This window comes from Oncorhynchus kisutch, linkage group LG16 (genome assembly GCF_002021735.2).
Source record: "Oncorhynchus kisutch isolate 150728-3 linkage group LG16, Okis_V2, whole genome shotgun sequence".
In the NCBI taxonomy this organism is placed as follows: Eukaryota; Metazoa; Chordata; class Actinopteri; order Salmoniformes; family Salmonidae; genus Oncorhynchus; species Oncorhynchus kisutch.
The window spans coordinates 2,365,664-2,373,114 of record NC_034189.2 but is presented as its reverse complement, the minus strand read 5'-3'; positions in this window follow the sequence as shown (position 1 = coordinate 2,373,114).

The window sequence follows — 7,451 nt, the reverse complement described above, 5'->3', positions numbered from 1 at the left end:
AGAATATTTACACAGATATATATTACAGTAAGTTTGACTGTAAAATATCTTTTTACAACAGGACCCAAAGGCTGCCCCCAACAGGGGGAAGAGGAAAAATATTTTCAGATGCGCAGGAAAATGCTATTGTTGACATGGTTGTTGTCAACAATGCAATATAACTGTGGGAGATTCAAGATAGAGTGCTGGCTGATAATGATATATTTGAAAATGTTAATTCTGTCAGCACAACAACTATTGCTTGAGTCCTAAAGAAACACCAAGTTACAATGAAACAGTTATACACTGTACCATTCGAGAGAAACAGTGAACGGGTAAAAGAGCAAAGATACCAATATGTCCAGGTAAGACGTCTGAGGTTACGTACACAGCTATACAAAATATTTACAGTACTTTTTTTGCTCATTACTGTAATTCTGTAAATTACTACAGACTATTGAAGCAAACTGCTAATTTTCATTTACCTTAAAGAATTGTTATAAATCATTTTCATTTACCTTAAAGAATTGTTATAAATCATTTTCATTTACCTTAAAGAATTGTTATAAATCATTTTCATTTACCTTAAAGAATTGTTATAAATCATTTTCATTTACCTTAAAGAATTGTTATAAATCATTTTCATTTACCTTAAAGAATTGTTATAAATCATTTTCATTTACCTTAAAGAATTGTTATAAATCATTTTCATTTACCTTAAAGAATTGTTATAAATCATTTTCATTTGACTTAAAGAATTGTTATAAATCATTTTCATTTACCTTAAAGAATTGTTATAAATCATTTTCATTTACCTTAAAGAATTGTTATAAATCATTTTCATTTACCTTAAAGAATTGTTATAAATCATTTTCATTTACCTTAAAGAATTGTTATAAATCATTTTCATTTACCTTAAAGAATTGTAATAAATCATGTGAAAGAATGTCACTCTGTTCTTTGAAGAAAATATTACTTTGCATGAAGTCACTGAAATGGTTCAAACTGTAAAGATGAAAAGTTAGTATTTTCTGTATTGGTGATGCTAGTGTTTTTACTCTCAGTGTTCTGAGTGACAGTGTGTGTTACCTCAGTGAGGGTTGTGCATAATGTTTGGCTGCACTGAGCGTGTTTTGAGCCATGTGTTAAGAGTTGTGTTACTTGGAATGAGTTTTGCAGGTGATGTGAACTGTTTAGCTCAGGTGACTGTTGGTAGTGCAGACTGTAGTTAGAGTTTTGCACATGTGACTCCAGTTGTGCCCACTGTCGTTTAGCAATCGAAAAAAACTGTAAGAAGAATCCTAGAGTGTCAGCTAAAGACTAACATAAATCTCTGGAACATGTTAACATCTCTGTTGATGACTCTATCATACGTTAATTAGGGAAAGGTGTTCCGCTAATGGAACACCTGGCCAACAGCCAGTGAAATTGCAGAGCGCCAAATTCAAACAACAGAAATCTCATAATAGAAATTTAGAAGTAAAATAAAAATTCCTTAACTGAAAAATGATTTCAAAAGACTTAAACCTCTTAAGGATATTGAAACGCTTGCGTCTCTCCTAGCCAATAGCCTGGAGCCTGAAATGCAGAGCGGCAAATTCAAATAGTATGAGATAAAAACTCAAACTTTCATTAAATCACACATGCAGGGTACTCAATTAAAGCTACACTCGTTGTGAATCCAGCCATCATGTCAGATTTTAAAAATGCTTTTTGGCGAAAGCATGAGAAGCTATTATCTGATAACCCCCCCCCCCCCGAAACACACGAACGAGACGTAAACAAAGTAGTTAGCGTAGCCGGCGCTACACTAAACGCAGAAATAAAATATAAAACATGCATTACCTTTGACGAGCTTCTTTGTTGGCACTCCAATATGTCCCATAAACATCACAATTGGTTCTTTTTTTCGATTATATCCGTCCATGTATACCCAAAATGTCCATTTATAAAGCCTGTCTGATCCAGAAAAAAACAGCTTTCCAAAACGCAACGTCATTTTTTTAAATAAAAAAAGTTGTCTATAAACTTTGCCAAAATCCTTCAAACTACTTTTGTAATCCAACTTTAGGTATTTGTAAACGTTAATAATCGATCAAATTGATGATGGGGCGATCTGTATTCAATAGCAGTGAGTCAACAAATCATGGATGATTTTCTCTCTTTCATACATATCCGGTGTGTGACAGGAAGTGCCTATTCTTCATTTCACCAAGAATTAACTTCAACCCAATTCCCAAGACTGGCGACATCGTGTGGAAGTCGTAGAAACTGTAAGCTGGGCGTTATCTATTTTCCCTTGCCATAGACAATACAGGGACCTGGCGGAGGGATTTTTTATATTTTTTTCTGAACAGTTTTTCCTTGGGTGTTTGCCTGCTACACAAGTTCTGTTATAGTCACAGACATGATTTAACCAGTTTTATAAACTTCAGAGTGTTTTCTATCCACACATACTAATCATATGCATATACTATATTCCTGGCATGAGTAGCAGGACGTTGACATTTTGCACGCTTTATATCCAGAAGTTGAAAAAAGGCACCCTAACTACTAAGAGGTTTTAATTTAACTGCGATTATCTGAGGACAGCTCTCAGCTAGCAAAACATTACATACAGTTACAAGCCAAGTAAAGGAGTCACAAAAGTCAGAAATAGCGATAAAATGAATCACTTACCTTTGATGATCTTCATATGGTTGCACTCACAAGACTCCCAGTAACACAATAATGGTTAGTTTTGTTCTATAAACTCCCTCTTTATGTCCAAAACCTCTGTTTTGTTAGCAAGTTTTGTTCAGTAATCCACTGGCTCCAAAGTGGTTTAGTTCAGGTATCCATTGGCACAAAGCTCGGTCAGCAGCAGGCAGACGAAAAATCTAAAAAAGTATCATAAAAGTTTGTAGAAACATGTCAAACGATGTTTATAATCCTCAGGATGTTTTTGTCATAAATAACCAATAATATTTCAACAGGACTCCTTCAATAGAAAAGGAAAAACAGGAAAGACGTGCAACAAACAAATTTCCACTGTCATTGGAAGTGATGTTACTCCCTCATTTTTCAGAATACAAGCCTGAAACAATTCCTAAAGCCTGGCCACATGTAGTGGAAGCCATAGCGATCACGAACTGTGTCATAGGTCTTTGTGTGGTGGATAGGATGGAGAGAAAATAAAAGCAATCCCTGGATGGATTTTCCGCCATATCAGTTCTGCTATACTCACAAACATTATTTTAACAGTTTTGAAACTTTAGAGTGTTTTTCTATCCAATACTACCATGCACATGCATATCCTAGCTTCTGGGCCTGAGTAACAGGCAGTTTAAATAGGGCACATTATTCATCCAAGCTACTAAATACTGCCCCTGTTTCCAGAAAGGTTAAACACTAAACAAGAATGGTGTTCATAAGAGGACACCACAGAAGAAGCCACTGCGGTCCAAAAAAAACATTGCTGCATGTCTGAAGTTCGCAATAGAGCGAACGATAGCAAGCTGGACAGCTTGCTATCATCTATGGAAAAATGAATTACCAAGATTATAAAGATATTTTGCAGGAGAATGTAAGGATATCTGTCCACCAATTGAAGCTCAACATAAATTGGGTGATGCAACAGGACAACAGGACACAGAAATGAATCAGCAGAATAAACATAATAAAATACGCCTTCTGGAGTGGCCCAGTCAGAGTCCTGACCTCAACCCGATTGAGATGCTGTGGCATGATCTCAAGAGAGCGTTCACACCAGACAGAACATTGGCAGCAGCAAATGGGGATCCATATTTTTTTGTGACCTGTTGCCACAAGAAAAGAACAAAACCCATTGTTAATACAACCCATGTTTGACTAGTTTCAGGAAACTAGGTTCATGTCGCAAGTCATGATGACTTCATGACTTCACAGGAGAGGCGATTGAATGTTTATTTTTATATATTATTTCATAAAAAATTATTTTTTGGCAGAATAGCCTTCTTGAACATATGAACTTTCATGTGCCTTAATAACAAACTTGTATGCCATCTATATATACGAATTAAATTGTTAAATTATGAAACTTGCTGGTTTTAGCCACAGAAAAAGTTGGCAACCTTCGCGCTAGCCATGATTGGCTGAGATAATGACTGGACATGCCGAGAGATGAGTTTCGGATTGGTCTGTCGTGTAGAATCTTCTTTATATACAATTATTTGTGTAGATAAAAAGTTGTGATTGAATACTTTCAGGAAGACGATCTTTACCATGCTGACTCTAAAAATGAATCAGACGATGTGAACCAGAGTGATTTGACACGATGGGCTAAGCAAGCTGTACAAACAAAACAGAAACGACACAGGATGTCTTCCTTATTTAAAGTGGTTCCAGTTTGCTGTGAAGAATTCATGCATGTGGAAGAGTCCAGCTACATTTTCTGCATTTCTAATTTCATCAGGATGTTGCAAGTTAAAGCTTACTGTTGTCACGCTCCGACCTTATCTCTGCTTTCTTGATATTTTGGGTCAGGGTGTGACGAGGGTATGTTAGTTTTTTATTGTCTAGGGAGTTTTTGTATATCTAGGTTTTTTTGAAAGTCTAGGTATATGTAGGTCTATGGTGGCCTGATATGGTTCCCAATCAGAGGCAGCTGTTTATCGTTGTCTCTGATTGGGGACCGTATTTAGGTAGCCATTTTCCTAGGGTATTTGTGGGTTCTTGTTCTGTCTGCACTATACATATTAGCTTCACGGTTCGTTTTGTTATTTTGTTTGTTTTGTTCAGTGTTCATTCTTAATAAAAGAATGTACACATGGCACGCTACGCCTTGGTCTCCTCCTTACGACACCCATGACAACTGTTCTCTATCTACCTGACATTAGGCTGCTGGCTGCTAACTAGCTAACATTGAACCTATTTGGTTAACTTTAGCTAGCTATGACAATCATTTTTTATTGCTAGTATTGTATGAATTGGGAATATGGTTCATTATTTAGCTAGTGTCATAACATGGCCCTTTCTGGGTATAGAAAGGCATCCCCCTGTTAAGGGATTTTTTTTATCAATGATGACTAATTATGTATACATTTCAATCAGGACTGACTAATCAGAATACTATTATGTTAGTGTATATAAATTTTCTTTCTTAATCTTAGTACTGAATATAATGTGCGTGAATGAATCAAGGATTAGAACAATGACGATCTGTTCCTTGGTAGGAATGAATAAACTAAATCTTCAGACCGGCTAGAATGCTTATCTACACCGGAAAACCTTGGCTCAGCCGTAAATTATATTAAATTGGTAGGGAGACGGATGTGGGAAGGCTTGAGATACAGCCTTTGTACTGGAACGGAGATGGCACTGGTTGGTGCTGAAACTAATGACATAATTTTCAGTTTATAACCTGTGGTAAACTGTATCGTGTTCAGTACTCTCGTGAATAAACTCTGCTGATTGACTTTAAGACTGGGCTCTGTCCATTATTATAGAATAAGGGTCTTACAAATCCTTATGAATTGACAGAGTGTTTAATTTTAATTGGGTATTAAAACATAGAGAAATTGAATTCCTTTAATCTCTCTCCCTCAAACACCCAGGTTCTGTATACTGTATACTCCCCTTGTCTCAAGGGTAAAAAAAATGACCCGCCTTCACTAAACCCCTACAATAAAGCAGCTTAAAAACTTTTTGGGATCGGCTTCCACGGGACGGTTGAGTAGGCTAATGCGATTAGCATGAGATTGATAGTAACAAGAACATTTCCCAGGACATAGACATATCTGATAATGGCAGAAAGCTTAAATTATTGTTAATCTAACTACACTGTCCAATTTATAGTAGCTATTACTGTGAAATAATACAATGGTATTGTATGAGGAGAGTGCACCATTTTCAACATGAAAATGTATTAATAAACAAATTGGGCAGTCTTGATACAAAATGTTGAACAGAAATACAATGATTCATTGGATCAGTCTATAACTTTGCACATACACTGATGCCATCTAGTGGCCAGAATCTATACATGGGCTGAAATAATACATTATGGTCTTTCTCTTGCATTTCAAAGGTGATGGTACAAAAAAGATACAAAATAACTTTGGTTTTTTTCATTGTATTGTATTATATTTTACTAGATCTGTTGTGTTATATTCTACTATATTCCTTTCACATTTCCATAAATGTCAAAGTGTTTCCTTTCAAATGGTACTAATAATATGCATAAATCGCTGAAGTTGGAGACTTTTATCTCCCTCGCCAACTTTAAACATCTGCTATCTGAGCAGCTAACCGATCGCTGCAGCTGTACATAGTCCATCGGCAAATAGCCCACCCAATTTACCTACCTCATCCCCATACTGTTTTTATTTATTTACTTTTCTGCTCTTTTACACACCAATATCTCTACCTGTACATGACCATCTGATCATTTATCACTCCAGTGTTAATCTGCTAAATTGTAATTATTTGCCTACCTCCTCATGCCTTTTGCACACATTGTATATAGACTATTTTTTTCTACTGGGTTATTGACTTGTTAATTGTTTACTCCATGTGTAACTCTGTGTTGTCTGCTCACACTGCTATGCTTTATCTTGGCCAGGTCGCAGTTGTAAATGAGAACTTGTTCTCAACTAGCCAACCTGGTTAAATAAATGTGAAATAAAATAAATATCCTTGCTTCAGGGCCTGAGAAATAAAAAGGGGCTAATCCTTAAGAATTTTAAACCCCAAATCTATTTTGCATGAAGAAATGTAAGGGATTTCTGCCCTCAGACCACAGGAACCTTATTTGATCAGAGGTTAGTTTGTTTAATAAGGATTGCAAGCTGGTTTGCAACCAAGGGTCTACACTTACAGTAACTTGCAAGTAATACACTCAGCTTCCAAAATGGGGTTTTCCCTTTTTATCCCCTACTGAGGTTCACCCGCCCAGGGTGATTTCCCTTAACTTTAATACCTTTAATATTTATAAATTCATAATTAATAGTTGCTATTACAAAGATGTCTCCCAATCCTTCTTCCTCCTATTGCTATGATGTGCAGGGAGAAGTAAGTCTGGAACATAGCATCAACAGGAACTGAAAGTATAGTTTCAACAAACAGACTTGTACAGCTGATCTTTTAATGCACTTGCAAGGTGTCTACCATTGATTCTTCATCTCAAAGCTAAAGCAAAACATCGATCATTGTACTTTTATAATTACAGGTGTTCCTATAATGTACAGATATTATAAATTCCTTTCAGAAACAACCTGTCATTCATCACAGACTTTGTGAATATCTGGATTTTCCCTCTTCACAATGCAGAATAACTAGATTTAAGCAGTGGACACCACTCGTTTTAATTACTACACAAATCTAATCAAATCAAATTTATTTATATAGCCCTTCGTACATCAGCTGATATCTCAAAGTGCTGTACAGAAACCCAGCATAAAACCCCAAACAGCAAGCAATGCAGGTGTAGAAGCACGGTGGCTAGGAAAAACTCC